This window comes from Mirounga angustirostris, unplaced genomic scaffold (assembly GCF_029215605.1).
Source record: "Mirounga angustirostris isolate CCGP_5_RB_7025 unplaced genomic scaffold, mMirAng1.0.hap1 SCAF_7, whole genome shotgun sequence".
Taxonomy (NCBI): Eukaryota; Metazoa; Chordata; class Mammalia; order Carnivora; family Phocidae; genus Mirounga; species Mirounga angustirostris.
Window position 1 is genome coordinate 25,959,631 of NW_026991715.1, and position 17,127 is coordinate 25,976,757.

General features: G+C 37.7%; 1 protein-coding gene across 1 annotated transcript in view; it reads left to right on the forward strand.

The window, feature by feature from the left end:
- CDC42SE2 (CDC42 small effector 2) overlaps positions 1 to 17,127 on the forward strand; it is a 181,350-nt gene that overhangs the window by 52,242 nt on the left and 111,981 nt on the right. The window lies entirely within an intron of this gene.

Genomic DNA, 17,127 nt, shown 5'->3' on the forward strand with positions numbered 1-17,127 from the left:
CTTGATGCAGGGCTGGGCCCCAGGGCCCTGGGATCATGATCTGAGCCCCAAGACAGACACTTAACCAACTGAGCCACCCCGGCGCCCCTCAGCATTCTTACTTTTCTTTTCTTTTTTTTTTTTAAGATTTTATTTATTTGACAGAGAGAGAGAGAGAGAGAGAGAGAGCACAAGCAGGGGGAGTGGCAAGCAGGCAGAGGGAGGAGAAGCAGGCTCTCTGCTGAGCAAGCAGCCCGATGCTGGGCTCGATCCTAGGACTTTGGGATCATGACCTGAGCCAAAGGCAGACGCTTAATCAACTGAGCCACCCAGGTGCCCCTACAATCTTATTTTTTTACTATCTCTCTACTTGACATATAGTAGGCACTCAATAAACATTTGTTGAATGAATGAATAGTATTATTGCTTTTCATTTGCCCAACCTGTTGAAAGCATGGTATTTTATCAGATATCTAAATTTTAATTTGCTTTGATACTCCTACATTCCACACATCCCACAACTACTATTTCCTTGCTAGTATGTATTTACTTCATCTAAGTTACTGCTTTCACAGTGAAATCTAAAGGATGGTGTTAGCTATGAGTAAATGTTCAGAAAACAGAAGTCAATTCTGGATCCTTTTTTCCTTCTTCTTCAGTACTACCTTCTTCTAAGTGGTCATAGTTGTGGTAAATGAGTCTTTTTACTCTCTCACTTCTGCTCGCTTAGTATAATTAGGGTTAAGTTATCTTCTGAGTCAACAGCTGAGAATTGTAAGAATTCATTCGTTTATATATTCTTTCTAGAAAAAGTCTGTGTATGTTTGTAAGAAGGTTATCAATTTCTGAAGTTATAGGATTCGTTTCTTGTGATCAGTTTTCTTTTCCTTTGAGTTTCATCAAAGTCCTAATGGAACAAATGCTCTGTTTGTGCAAAAGAGTAATAGATCAGATCAGCAAGCGGATTCTGTCTCACACAGGCCAGTTTCATGGGTGCACAACCTGTGTAATCACGCAGGCTCCCAGGTTCAGAAGGATCCTGAACTTGCTTTAATATTCTGCTATTGCTCTCTGGGTAGTCTTACTTACTTACTCACTTTATTTATTTTTAATTTTAATTCCAATATGGTTAACATACAATATAGTGATTCAACAATTCTGTACATTACTCAGTGCTCATCATGATAAATATACTCTTAATCCCCATCAACTATTTCATCCATCCTTCCACCTACCTCCCCTCTGGCAACCATCAGTTTGTTCTCTAGAGTTAAGAGTCTGTTTTTTGGTTTGTCTCTCTTTCTCTTTTTTTTTTATTTTTTACTTTTGCTCATTTGCTTTGCTTCTTAAATTCCACATCCGAGTGAGATCATATGGTACTTGCTTTTCTCTGGCTGACTTCTTTCACTTAGTATTATACTTTCTGACTCCATCCATGTTGTTGCAAATGGCAAGATTTTATTCTTTTCTATGGCTGAGTAATATTCTATTGTATATATTTATATATATAACACATCTTCTTTATCCATTCATCAGTCGATGGACACTTGGGCTATTTCTGTAATTTGCTATTATAGATAATGCTGCAGTAAACATAGAGGTGCATGTATTTTTTCAAATTAGTTGTTTTTATATTCTTTGGGTTAAAACCCAGTAGTGCAGTTACTGGCTCATAGAGTAGTTCTATCTTTACTTTTTTGAGGAATCTCCATACTGTTTCCCGCAGTAGCTGTACCAGTTTGCATTCCCACCAACAGTACACAAGGGTTCCTTTTTTTTCCACATCCTTGCCTACACTTGTTGTTCCTTGTTTATCTGATTTTAGCCATTCTGACAGGTGTGAGGTGATCTCGTTGTGGTTTTGATTTGCATTTCCCTGATAAGTGATGTTGAGCATCTTTTCATGTGTCTGTTGGCCATCTGTATGTCTTCTTTGGAGAAATGTCTGTTCATGTCTTCTGCCCATTTTTAATTGGATTATTTTATTTTATTATTTTTTTTGGTGTTGAGTTATATAAGCCCTTTATATATCTCAGATACTGTTTATTGGATATGTCATTTGCAAATATCTTCTCCCATTCCTTAGATTGCCTTGTAGTTTTTTTATTGTTTCCTTTCCTGTGCAGAAGCTTTTTCTTTTGATGAAATGCCAATAGTTTACTTTTGCTTTTGTTTCCCTTGCCTCAGGAGACATACCTAGAAAAATGTTGCTTTGGCCAATGTCAGAGAAATTGCTGCCTGTGCTGTTTTCTAAGATTTTTATGGTTTCAGGTCTCACATTCAGGTTCTTAATCTATCTTGAGTTTAGTTTTGTGTATGGTGTAAGAAACTGATCCAGTTTCATTCTTTTACACCTAGCTGTCCAGCTTTCCCAATGCCATTTGTTGAAGAGACTTTTTCCCACTGTATATTCTTGCCTCCTTTGTTGAAGATTAATTGACCATATAATTGTGGGTTTATTTTATTCTTACTATTTTTAAATAAGTAAACTCACATTTTCATTTTGTACAGGGCACATGAATTAGGTAACCAATCTTGATCTCAGTACTTGTTCACTTCTGAACAAAAATTCTTGGTGAAAAGGAAGAGGTGCTGATGTCCAAAAAAAGTTAAAGTTCCTTATAAATCAGGTTTTCTAGGTTAGCTCGGGAGGCTCATAATCTCAGTCCATGAGAAAGAGGACTTTGATCTAGGAACAGTTGCTCTGGATTGTCTGAGCTGGAGTTCCTTCTGCCCAGGCTCAAATCTGCAGTGCATACCTTTAAAGGAGCCACAGTTAGATCCCAAGAACAACAATGGAAGCCATGAAACAGTGGACTGATAGTTTCAATGTGCTGACTGAAATGGCTGTCAAATTAGAATTCTGTAAACTCTCACTATTTTGAGTGGAGATCTTAAAGTTGAAAGTAAAAGAATGGCAAAAGTTAAACCATATAAATACTAACCAAAAGAATGCTGATGTAGCTTTAATAATATCGGATTTAAAACAAAAAGTTACTATTATAGATAGAGAAATACTTAGTAATAATAAAAGGTCCAGAGGCCCCTGGCTGGCTCATTTGGTGGGGTGTGTGACTCTTGATCTTAGGGTTGTGAGTTCAGGCCTCATATTGGTTATAGAGATTACTTAAAAATAAAATCTTAAAATAATAATAATAATAATAATAAAAGGTCCAGATCCAGTTTACTAAGAAGATATAAATTTCCAAATTTGTATAGACTTAAGAGGCAAAATTGACATTAGACTAAATCAAAATCATAATTGGTGATATTAAACCACCTCTTTTGATATTGATAGAATAAATAGATATAAAAAACAGGAAATGGTAAGGAAATTTAAACAATGTAATTTGCAAGCTTGACTTAATGCAATATAGAAAACACTGCACTCACAACTGCAGAAAAATGTTCATTTCAAGCACACGAAGAACATTTTCTCTCTTTTTTTAAAAAAAATTTTATTCATTTATTTATTGGAGAGAGAGAGAGAGAGAGAGAGGACGTGGGGGAAGGGGCAGAGGGAGAGAATCTCAAGCAGATTCTCCACTGAGCTCAGAGCCTGTTGTGGGGCTGGATCTCAGGACTCTGAGATCATGACTTAAGCTGAACTCAAGAGTCAGATGCTTAGTGGACTGAGCACCCAGATGCCCCAGAACATTTTCAAAAATGGAAATTGGACTGGGCCCAGTGTCTTAAGCCCCAGGAGGGCAGAAGGCCAAGGTGTCTGCTAACCTCAGAGTGAGTGGAGTGGCCACAGATTTCCATGATCCCAGGAGCAAGAGGGGCTGCTGAGGAATCTACTCTAAGTCCTGAGAGGTTAGGTCACAGCAGCAAGATCAACTAGGCCTCAAAATGTGAAAGTATGCAAGTCACTCTGAAAAGATAGATTCACTGCAGAAAGGAAACTCTGGGTAGTTTTTCTACCAGAAAAACGAATGTACACATGAATGTATATTTTTTTTATGGCTGAAGCTGGTGATTCAGAATTACAGGAGGAACCATAAGGGATGGTAGGAGCTGTTCCTATAGTATACAGAGAAAATGTAGAAGAAAAGCAAAGATATTGACTACCAATGGCTCAGAATTATAGTCAGCCTGATGGGTTGATACAAATATCTGGAGTAGATTTTGCTGCTTATGTGGAGCAAAACCCCAGACAAGCAAATAGGCTGATGAGCAAACCCACAATGGAATAAGAACATTATGGGTACAGGAAAGAAAGGACAAGGTTCTGTTAGTACCCCCTCCTCTCCTCCCAAGGAGGAGACCCCAAATATTCTTGAATTTGCTGGATACTGGAGCTTACAGGTGGTTATTTCTGGTTTTTGTTTGTTTTGTGTTTGTTTGTTTTCTAATGTATTTTGGGTCTGTACTGTGCTTACTGTTCTCTTGTCAGTCTCCATGATTGATACGGATGTTCCCGGTACAGAGTATCCTGGTTGGATTTATTCAGTATAACTTTGTTAATGACTTCTATTACAATTGGCAAGATTCATAGTCAAGAACAGTCTGTTCTTGCTGAGACTGTATGTTAAAACAATGTGTCATACCAAGAAGAAAAAAAATACTTGGTTTTCTCATACACAATTTCACATACAGATTTTTACCACTGCTATCTCCTTGTTCAACAGTCCTGAGACTGGTAGAAGTTAACAGTGTTTTCTGCGCTGAGCTGAGGCTTAAACAGGAAAGTGACTGTCATTATTTCCATCATGCAGTTGTTCCTAAATTTTGCTGCAAAGCAGATCTCCTGGAGGGATTTTTAAAAATCCCAATGCCAGATAAATTTTCTTATATGTATTACTTGAGCCTGTACCTTTTTTTTCTTCTGGTGCCAACTTTTGTTAAAGGTAACATTACTTTAACATTAGAGTTTGTGACATTTATATATTTTTCTTTAACCATACACCTTTATTTTGTTCTGTTTTCACAGTTAAATGAATTCAATATTGCATACTTTGTTCTTTTGCCATAGTTTCTTCATTTATCTCTCAGTGAAAGTAAATCCTCAAGGAGTTTGTTGAAGAACTCCCTGAATTCCTCCATATTCAGAATTGTACTTCCATTGCTTTTATATCTGAGGAGTAATTTACTGGGCATAAAATTCTTGAGTCACACTTTCTTTCCTTGAGGACTTTGAGTTATTTGAGGACATTATTTTACTGACTTCTAAGCAGGGCTATGAAGAAATCTGAAACACAGTCATTGTGACTTAAACTCTTACCTGGCACACCAAAGTTTTCTTTCTTTATCTTCGATGCTCAGTAACTTTTTTGCTAGGATATGTTTCATGTTGGTTGGTTCATAATAGAGTAAAAGATAAGTTACCTTTTATCTGGAGAAAAAGTTTTCTTGATTTATGTCCTTAAATACTTAAGATGGTCCTTTATCGGGGAGATTCATACCTTTGAGGATACCAGTTATATACCAATTATATATATGTTGGATCTACTTCCTCATCTTCCTTTATGTAACAGTATCTATAGATAACTTAAAGCAAATATTATTCTAAGTGAGAAAATATTAGAAGTGTTCCCTTTAAAAACAGGAATGAGAGAAAGATCATCTTTTCTATTAAATCTTATATTGGACATCCTAACCATTGTAGAGGCATAAGGTTTAGCAAGAGGGAAGTAAAATGGTCAATATTTGCAGCTGATTCTATTTACATGGAAAACCCAAAATAATCCACAAATTAATAAGATGTCAGATGTAAGACAAAATTTAGTTTCATTCCTACGTTAGCACCAAACACCTAGAAAACATAATTAAAGAGGAGAAACTATTTGCAGTAATAGAGAATGTCAGGGGCACCTGGGGGGCTCAGTTGGTTAAGCTCTGACTCTGGGGTTTGGCTCAGGTCATGATCTCTTGGGTCATGAGATTGAGCCCCAGTGGGGCTCCCCTCTCAGTGGGGAGTCTGCCTGACATTCTGCCCCTCCCCCATCTCACACGTGCATGTGTGTGTGCATGTTCTCTCTCTCAAATAAATCTTGAGAAAAAAAAATACCAAGTCTGAAGGAATAAATCTAATAGAAAATATCCAAGACCTCTGTAGAGAAAAGTTGAAAACTTTGTTTAAAAAAATACCTATCACAGATACCTGGGTGGCTCAGTCGGTTAAGCATCTGCCTTCGGCTCAGGTCATGATCTCAGGGTCCTGGGATCGAGCCCCACATCGGGCTCCCTGCTCAGTGGGGAATCTTCTTCTCCCTCTCCCTCTGCCTGCCGCTCCCCCTGCTTGTGCACATGCTCTCTGTCAAATAAATAAAGTCTTAAAAATAAAAAAATAAAAAAATAAAAAATAAAAAAACCTATCATAACACAAATATACTACACTAATGCAAGATGTTAATAATAGGGGTGGAGGGATGAGAGTTGTATGGGAACTCTCTGTACTTTCCACTCAATTTTTCTGTAAACTTAAAACTACTAAAAAGAAGTCCATTTTTAAAAAAATGTGCTTTGAAAGAATATGTACAGATGCAATAAAACTATATAAAAACAAGTGAAATAATGAATAGCACTATAGCTACTTATCAAAATTCTTAACAAATAGATGACTTGTTTTTTTTTTTTTTAGATGACTTGTTTTAATACTTTATATATCTGTCTTATTGATTGACAATTTATTAGTTAATGGATTATGGAAGGAGGACTGAAATTATTTCTTGGTGGGCAAAAGAATATGCTGGGCAGGTCTTACCTGAAGCAAAAAGCTATAATAAACCCCTTTAGTTCTTTTTATTTTTCTACACCAGGAAATCACTGTGGAGATCATTCTTTTTACTAAAGTTAGTTATTTCTTTTAAAAAAATCTTTCGCCTTTTTCCCTTTAAGAAATTCCCATGAAGGGCGCCTGGGTGGCTCAGTCGTTAAGTGTCTGCCTTTGGCTCAGGTCATGATTCCAGGGTCCTGGGATCGAGTCCCACATCGGGCTCCTTGCTCAGCGGGAAGCCTGCTTCTCCCTCTCCCACTCCCCCTGCTTGCATTCCTGCTCTCGCTATCTCTCTCTGTGTGTCAAGTAGATAAATAAAATCTGTAAAAAAAAAGAAAGGAAAAGAAAAGAAATTCCTATGAAGTAGTCAAATGGTCAAAATGTTAATATCCCCCCCCTCAAAACAAGTTAATTTCCTTTCTCTTTTAAGGCATCAGGCTCTTTTTTTTTTTTTTTAAAGATTTTATTTATTTATTTGAGAGAGAGAGTGAGAGAGAGAGAGCACACAAGAGGGAGGAGCAGGAGAGAGAGAAGCAGACTCCCTGCTGAGCAGGGAGCCCGATGTGGGACTCGTTCCCTGGACTCCAGGATCATGACCTGAGCCGAAGGCAGTCGCTTAACCAACTGAGCCACCCAGGCGCCCGGCATCAGGTTCTTTTAAGAGATTTTAATAATTTTTCTCTTTGTATTTAACCTACTTTTTAGTAGAGCAGAATATTTAATTCTTCATTGTGAGAAAAGAGAAAAATGAAAAAAAAATTGTCTTGGAGACAATACATGAATAGCAGAGTAATTCATGTAATAGACAGTGCCCATTGAATCTGACATGTAAGCAATTACTGTTCATAAGGAGATAACTCTAGTTAATACAAAACTGTTCATAGTAATGGAAAATAAACCAGGAAGAAGTCAACCTCCATAATACTGATGATTTATTAGAAACACACAAATGATCATAAAATAACCATGTAGGTACTGTAAATTCCATTTCAAGTTTTCACATACTATCCTTTATGAACAAATTATATATGGAGCTCATCAAGAACGTAACTGAAGCAGGAATATTTTGAAGTTCAAAGGTTATATGTGAAATACTTTAATGATATGGCCATATACATCAACTTTATCCTTAAAGCAATACCATGCGTTTTGTCTTTCTGCCCTGATTATTATCATCTCCTATATAAAGCCCAACTCCTTAGTACGATGTAGTGTCTTTCTGTGGATCCAGCATCATTTCCTCCCCATGCCCACAGTCACCTTTCTCTGACCCTGCACTCAATTCTCTGGATCTCTAAAGGTGTCACATTCCCATCTCTCCCTGATTTCATACATTCTGTTCTTCTATGCCAAAAAAAGAATCTGATGCTTCTTTTCATTTTTGGATAATTCCTCTGAAGCATCTGCTCTTTTTGGAATCCTTTTTGGATCCCTCCAGGCGGGGTCAAATGTCCTCTACTAGAGCTATCTCTATGATAAAACTAACCAAACTGTGCCCAACTTCCTCTTCACACTAGAGTAATGCTGGAGCCGGAAGCTGTGGTGGCAACTTCTTGATTCAGCAGCTTCCTGGTTAGAGCTAGAGCCAGAGCAAGCGTGGGCCAGGTGTCCGTGTGGTTACAAGGCAGGGCTCAGAGATAAAACACTCATCTCACAGCCAGGCTGGCCTGAGAACAAGGTAAAACCTAGAGTTATATTGTACGTGGAGGGTCAGAAACAGAGAAGAAGCAAAAAGTCGTTTGTGGGTACAAGAGGGAGAACTTGGGAAGACTTCAGAGGCAGGGTGCAGTCAGACGTGGTGTGAAGTGCAAAGAGCTGTTAGAATCCACAGCTGTGCTGTGCTGCTGGGTTTTCCTTGTCTTCCACTATTCTCCATCCCCTCCCAATAGCTTAAGTGCAGACTTCCATCACTCAATTTCCACTGCTTACTATCGGACCTGCTGCACAGTTGGTAGACAGCATATATCTGTTGAATTACACTGAGTTCTATTAACCATTCTTTAAAGACCATTTTTTTTTAAAGATTTTATTTATTTACTTGACAGAGAGCACAAGCAGGGAGAGGGAGAAGCAGGCTCCCTGCTGAGCAAGGAGCCCGATGTGGGGCTCGATCCCAGGACCCTGGGATCATGATCTGAGCTGAAGGCAGACGCTTAACCGACTGGGCCACCCAGGTGCCCCAAAGACCATTTTTTTTCAAAACCTCTCATGTAGGTTACTTATCTAGGAAACCTTCTCTCATCCCCACTGATTAGGATTCTGTTCTTACATATACTCATGGTATGTTTTTTGGTATCTCTCAGTCTTTTTCGGTGTTCCACCTTGTCTCATTACATGTGTTACATGTGTTTGGATGGGTTCTGGGTTTGTTTTTGTTGGTTTTTTTGTTTTGTTTTTTTGTTTTTCTGTCTGAGTGTATCCACCCTAGTGGCAAGATTACTGTCTGAATCATCTTTGAAGATCCCAGTAGGAAGTGTTACAGATTTTCTATGCGTCTTTAGGTGGTTGCTATGTATGACTCCTATTTCCCACCATTTCCAATATGTTTTAGCCCTCATTCTCGATAATGGAGATACTGAAGGAAATGGTAGAAGGAAAAACAAGCTTATGGAGAATCCAAAAGTCTAGTTCACTGTCTTCAAAGGAAAAGCAAAGAAAATAAATATATAATCCTCAAGTAAAGTTACTATCAAAACCAACCTGTATTCTTTTGTACAAGATAGGATTTTGTTTTAACCTAGTATCATGGTTGCCTGGTCTTACTTTACATTGGCTATATAGTTCTGCTTTGTAGTATTTTTGGAATTTGAAATTAGAAAGCCATGTACCACTTATACCTTAATCCTCTGATTGAAGTGTAGCTCACTGTAACTAAGAACTGATGGTTAAAGAAAGAACAAAGAAAAAAACCATCTGGGTTTGGTATGTGCCAGAGTGTGATGTATATGCATGTGTGTTCTCATATATCTATAATTATCTGTTTAGCACATATTCATGTTTATTTTAGAATTAACAAAGAATAAAGGAGAATTTTTTGAAATATTTATTTAGAGATCTGGTACTGAGCAGCCCAGCACCGTAGCTACTAGCCATGTGTTGTTATTGAGCATTTGAAACATAGCTATATTGAATTGAGTTGTGCTTTAAGTATAAAAAAATATAAACAACTTTGAAGGCTGAGTTTAAAAAGTAAGATACATCATTAATATAGTTTTATGTTGGTTGCATGTTGAAATGACAGAATTTTTACAAATTTATGTACATAAGTAGCATATTATTAAAATTAATTTTATATGCTTATTTTTACTTTTTTCATGTGGCTACTAGGAAGCTTAAAATTACATGTGTGGCATGCATTATGTTTCTCTAAAACAGCATTACTCTGGTATATGCTATAATTTAGTTACTTTTACTTTAAAAACATTGTAAGGAAGTTGTGGAAAAATTTCCACTCCAGTAGAGGAGACTAATTAATTGATAGTCTACTGTGCTGCAGGCTCTGAGATTTTACATGAGCTATTTCATTTAATTCTTCCCAAATCTTATTAGATAGGTGTTATTCCTATTCTAAGATAGGTAGACTGGGGCTCAAAGAGTTTAAGAAAATTTCCTTAAGCCCATGATCAGACAGCTACTGTCAATAAAACTTACTCATATCTCCCTGACTTTAGAGATCATTCTCTTTCTACTAGAGAATAATCTCATTTGCCTTTCCTTTTCAGAGACTGGCACCATATGCTACCAGAAATTCTAATAACATCTACAATTATGAGGTCTTACCAGACCTTACCAGGTCTTTGAAGCTGATTACTTCAAAATAAGGTCCTATTTTCTTTTTCACCCAAATGAAAATAACATTTAAGCCCCTCATATACCAAATTATCAGGAATTCCAGTCTTTTCCCATGGTTCATAAATGTAGACATAAATGACCAAGAGTTGTTTACTAATGCCCAAGTATTGATCCATTTGTCTTGTGGATTGACAGTAGAGTGGAAATTCAGATACACTTCTGAGGCTGGAGGGCCACCTCACAACCTGTCTAGAAAAGGGCTAATTCAGTGACAGTGGTTTTGTTTTCTAATGCTGTGTAACAAATTACCATTAGTGGCTTAAAACAACACCCATTTATTAGCTCATATTATCTGTAGGTCAGAAGTCCAGCATGTCATTGCTGAATTCTCTGTTCGTGGTTATCACATGGCTGAAATCAAGATGCCTGCAAGTCTGAGCTCTTGTCTGGAGACTCGGGGGGAAAAAAAAAATCTGCTTCCAAGTACATTATTGTTGTTGGCAGTATTCATGCTCCTTGTGGGTATAGGACTTAGGTCCCTGTTTCCTTGTGGCTGTCCACCAGGGGCCATTCCCTGTTTCTGGAGGCTAACTGTATTCCTTGTCATGTGCCCCATACCCCATCTTCAAGCCAGCAATGGCTCATCAAGTCTTATTCATGATTATGAATTTCCTTGACTTCTCCTTCTGCCACTAGTGGTAGAAAACTCTCTACTTGAAGTGCACCTGCAGTGACATGGTGCTCACCCAGATAATCTTCCTTTAGAGTCAACTATGAAATATAACATAATCAGGGGGATATCTCATCCTAGTCACAGGTTCCAGGAATGAAAGCACAGCATATTGGGGGGAGTGGGTGGTACATTTTCAGCAATCTGTCCACTGTAGCCCTGGCGATTATATAGGGCAGGCACACCACCACGGTGGCAATGACACGAAGCTGACTATCACAACTCTCCCAGCTACTTAGCTTTGCTAGTCATAGGGACGAAAGCAAGAGTTGTTTTACTCTCAGGTAAGGAATGGAGAACATGAAAGATCCTGGTGTGCTCCTTTCCCTTTCTTCCAATTTTACCCTCAAATCTTACTAATCATAAACTTCCTTTGCAAAAGCAACACAAAGGTTAAGTGTGTTAGGCGGAACTGTAACATTTCTGTCCTACCTGGTTTAAGGGCAGCAGTGTCTAGACACACTGAGCTATGTTGGAGCTTCCTCCTGCTGAAGCGCTAGTAAACCGCAAAGGTGGGAGTCCCACTGGTGCCTTCTGAATGGCTTCCTAACAGGTCACAGGGGCCAATTCTCCTGGTTTCTCTGAGCCAAGGACTTTCCTCAAGGTGCAGGGAGTAACGCTCTCCTCCCAGAACAGTACAGACCGCAGTCCCTCTTGGTTACCTGCCTTTTGGACTTTCCCCACTCTCATATGCCAATCTGCCAATGCTCAGCTCAAAATCCATCGTGGTTTTTGCTCTTCCGGGGAACTCGCCCCTAGTTAAGTGCTAGTTACTGAAGTTTTGTTTGCCAAACTTTGTGCTCTCCTAAGTGCCACATCTCCTTTCTCTTTATTGCTACTATTGTTTACTTGAGAGGTTTCTTATAGCTTATTCCTTTTTAATTTTAACAAATGTATCAAGGAAACTTTTCTCACTATCATATGTGGAAAATCTGAATTACCTGCCATATATAGGTAAGAATAAAAAAAAGAAAAAAGAAAAAAAAAGGGAATTCTTAGTCACTGGTAGTCTCTAAGCTGACATAGCAGAATGATTCTCAAAAGGCTCCTTTCTTCTTCTCTAGTTGTCACCAGGGGCATTTTTATTACAATTCCTAATGCTTTTGTTGTTGGTGGTGTTGGTTTTATTTTTGTTTTGTTTTGTTTCATTTTTTGATTTTTGGTTTTTGTTTTGAGCTGAGGGGCTATATTGCAATTACTGTTAATCCTTGAACATCATGAGTTTGAACTATGTGGGTCCACTTATAGACGGATTGTTTTCGATAAATATAGCACAGTACTATAAATGTATTTTTTCTTCCTTAGGATTTTTTTTCTTCCTTAGGATTTTCTTAATAACATTTTCTTTTCTTTAGCTTATTTTATGGTAAGAATACAATATAAATACATGTGACATACAAAATATGTGTTATATGGGATGCCTAGGTGGTTCAGTTGGTTAAGCTTCTGACTCTTGATTTTAGCTCAGGTCATGATCTTAGGCTTGTGAGGTCAAGCCCGGTGTTGGGCTCCACACTGGGTGTGGGGCATCCTTAAGATTCTCTCTCTCCCTCTGCCCCTCCCTCCCCTGCTCACGCTCTCTCTTTCTAAAAAACAAAAAAATATGTGTTAGTTGATTGTTTATGTTAGAGGTAAGACTTCTGGTCTACAGTATGCAATAAACAGTTAGAAAACACTGATCTACTCCCTTTTTCCCAGAGACCCACCTCAAATTCCTTTCCCTCCAAGAGACCTTTTCTGACAATACAGACCTCAGTGATCCCCTCCACTGCATTCATAAGGCTACTGTGTCTAATTATTCAAATGTTGCTGTGTGACATTTCATTAAGGACAAAGACCATGCTTTATACTAAGTTTTTCCCACAGCACTTGGTATGCTACCTGGCAAACAGCAGGCATTCAATGAATATTTGTGGTTTGATAAACAGCAAGGGGCAGCTCTGGGTAAAAGTGTGAAGTGAAGTTTGACTTAGGTTCTTCTACCTTTGACTGCTTCCATCACAGAAAGGGCCATGGATTATGATACTCCTTTGAACTGGTCATTTTCTACTTTCTCAATCAGTTCCAGGTGTTTCCTGATTTTTCTCTCTCCAAATCACACTTCATGTGCTCTGTGTCTCTCTATCATGTTGACTACTAGCTAAGGTATTTGGTGTTTGCCATTAGATATTATGCTGCTTATAAAATTTTTTTGTATCTTCTATCATCCAAGACAGACATATGTGTACATAATAGATGCTCAATAGATATTTATTGTATAAATAAATGAATACATGTTATATTGTTTGTGTCTTGGGGTGTTGCTGTTATATCTTTAGGGAAAAGTACGAAATCACCTAACTAATTCATTTAACATTTTGGTCAAGGGAATTTACTAAGTCTATTAACAAGTATACAAACACTTTCTGGTTTTGACTTGGAATAATAAAAATGAAATCTTCCCTTTGCCTTTCTTTTGGTCCTTCTTTTGCTCCTTCTTTTTGGTCCACTTGGCAATTTAACTGTTCTTTTCAAGGAGCAATGTAAGTCTCTATAGCTTTACATAGAACTGATGGTTCCTTTTCTATATTCTGAGCAAGCCATACATCTAGTTAGGGGTGACCACATAATTTATTGTCTAAACCTGGACACATTGAGAATGAAAGTGGGCACAAAAAACTATTAAGCCAGGATAAGAGGTGTCCCTGACAAACCAGGAAGTATGCTCATACTACTTTGAAAGTAGTTATTTGCTAACTGTATGTCTCTTGTTGTTCAACTATAAAGCTATTCTAGGTCTGGGCCTTATTTCTTTTAGCTTCCTTGTTATCTAGAACTATGCCTACCACTGGTGGTGGTAGAAGAAATGTTAGTGCCTCTTTAAAAATGTTCATTTAATTGCATATTATACTATCTAGATGTAGAACTCAAACCATCCCATTTGGGTCCTATTATGAGCCATTTTCTCAGTATAAAAATATAGGGTAATGAGCTTAATTATATGCTTGTGTAATGATAGTAGCTAGCATTTACCAGAACTTAGCATGTGCCAGGCCCAGGGCTAAGAACTTTGGTGAGTTCTCTCATGGATTTCTCACAACAATTCTTGGAGGTAAGCATTATTGTGGTCTCATTAAATTAGAAGAAAAGATACGTTTAGAAAGATTAAGAATCTTGCTCAGGGTCACCCAGCTAATTATGTAGCAGAGTTTGAACCCCAGACTCTCACGCCATACACCATCTCTCCTATATGTGAGCAGTAACTAGTACTAAATTTTGGAAAGTAATTTTAAAATATTAATACCATACTTTTAGGAAAAATTCATGTGCTTTTACATGTTTAAAGGAAAATGTATTTAACTAAGTAAAGATTGAAGAATCAGATCAATGTGGCGGCGATGTGAGGTCATGAGTAGTGACAGACAAAGACATTCTTGCTATTGTTCTTGGTGTTAACATCTCCATTTGTTATGACACAAATATACTGCTAGTTTTGTTGAGATCATTTTCTTGCTTACGAACTAGTAAGTGTGCAAAGCAGTTTGTAATACAAAAAACCTTTGTACTACAACAGTTGGGTTTACTTTTAGCAGCATTTTCAGTGTACATTATGTGAATAAGTTATAAACAGTGTCTATTTTCTACCTTGTCCTTTTGACAAGATTGTACTTGGAAACAATTTTAATGATAGTCATCATTAAAGCATCATTATATTAACTCCAGAAAAATTATTATTTGGTATTATCATAATTACAAACCATGTTTTGACATTGATGAAACACATTATCAGTGGTTCTTAAACAAAAGTAGTCTAATTTTATAAAAAATAATCTAAATTGTAAGAATAATCTGTAGCCTTAAACTGTTTTAAATCATAAAGGATAAATAAAATATGTAAAGAAACTATGCTATAAATGTGATACTGAGCAAATAATTATACACACAGACTTTCATACAAAAGGTATCCTTCAAGAATTGTATTCTTAATTGATTTTTTTTTCTATTGACAAGAGAAGTGTATGAATAGCTGTAGCAACTGAAATTAGATATTATCAGGGTATTCAGTTGCATATGATGTGTTATAAACCTATGGGAAACCTGAAAACAAATGTTTATGTAATGAACGTTAACCCTTATGAATAAATGATAGGAAATGCTACTTTTAAGGCATTCACACAAAATGACTACGTTAGCAATTCAAAGGAAGCGTTACAAACATACCAGACATATTAAGTTCAGGAATTTTCTGGGCTTTTTTTTTTTGTTTTTTGCTTTTTTTTTTTTTTAGCATCCCACGTTTCTTTTAGTTTTGAGGTAATTATAGATTCACATGCAGTTGTAGGAACTTCCTGGTTTTTTTGTCCTAGAAAATTTTTAGAATTAATATGCCTTTGAATTTCAGGCCAGAAAGCTTCCTCTAGTTTATTATGTTATTCCTATTTTTTTGAACTAGGATACCAGGATATCACTGGTCAGAAAAACTGCATTAAATGTCAAGTTTTCACTGTACTCAGAATAACTAGAAAATTGAAATGCTTTTATTATAATGTAGATAAGGATCTATGGTTAACTAATAGAAATTGGGACAAAGAGCAAATTTAAAATAAAGAAATTGGTCTTTTTTTTTCTTTGCACTTTTTATCGTCTCAGGGGATTTAAACATTTTTTTCATTTACTCTAGGCGCCAGGGTACATCAGCTGAACAAAACAGACAAAATTCCATCTTATATTGGGGAAGACAGGCATTAAGAGATAAACATACAAAATAAATAAATTATAAAGATTGTTGCAAGGTTTAAAGTGTCATGGAAATAAAAAAGCAGGTTAGGAAGGAATGAGAGTTGGGGTTGGGGTAGTTGCAGTTTTAAATAGTGTGGTCAGTCTAAGCATCACTGTTAGGGTGAGATTTGAGAAAGGAGTTAGAAGAGGGAAAGTGGACATTGAGGGAGAATGTTCCTGGGAAAGGAGCGACACTTCAAAGGCCCTAAGTAGTAGTCTGGAATATTCAAGCAACAAAGGGTAGTTGGAGCTGGAGTGAGACAGGTGAAGGGAACAGGCAAAACCTAAGGGTTCGTAGGTCACCATAAAGACCTTAGCTTTTACAGACAATGAAATAGGGAGCTGCTGGAGGGTTTGGGCCAGATGAGACCGGAGCCGACTTTTCTTGTAAGACAGTGTTCTGTTTGTTGCTCTGACAATAGAGTGAGTTAATGGTGGGCAGAGAGACCATTTAGCAGGCCAGTGAAGTACGATCCAAGTCAGAAGACGGAAGTAATGCACTGATTGGTCTGATTCTGATTTACTCTGAGAGTACAACAGTCTTGCCTGACAGCTTGGAGGTGAAGATCAGAGAAGAAAGGGAGCCAAGGACTCCACAAAATATTTGTTCTGAGCAACTAGCTAGAAGGACCTGGCTAGGTCTTGAACTGCTTTTTGAGCAAGCGAGAATTAGAAACTTAGGGGGAAAAGAAAACTAGTATTGTACTAATATAATCAATCCAGATGAAGAAGACGTACATATTACTACATCATATTCTAAGTGTTGTAGGCCTGAAAACTTACTGTAGGCATTTGGTGGAAGGTTGATTGCTGGATGGGGACTCTTAGGTATTTCTGATTTCTGGGATATATAAAACATACAGCGAAAGAAGATTCAGAGATCCAGGAGACAAGTAATTTCACGCTTTTCAAATGTCAGGTGGCACTTCTAGGCCATGAAAGCCAGTTGGTTATGACAGATTCAATGATTCTGACGTTTCCATTAATAAAAAGCGGTGGTCCGGCGATTTCAGGGCATCTTTCCCTCCACCGCTTCCAACCGAACCGACAAGTGGTGCCAGGGCTCAGCGCCCAGCCTGGCCAGCCCGGGAGCGTCAGCGGTCCCCCCTGGAGCGCAGGCACCGCCCCTCCGCGCGGTCCGGGGAAGGGG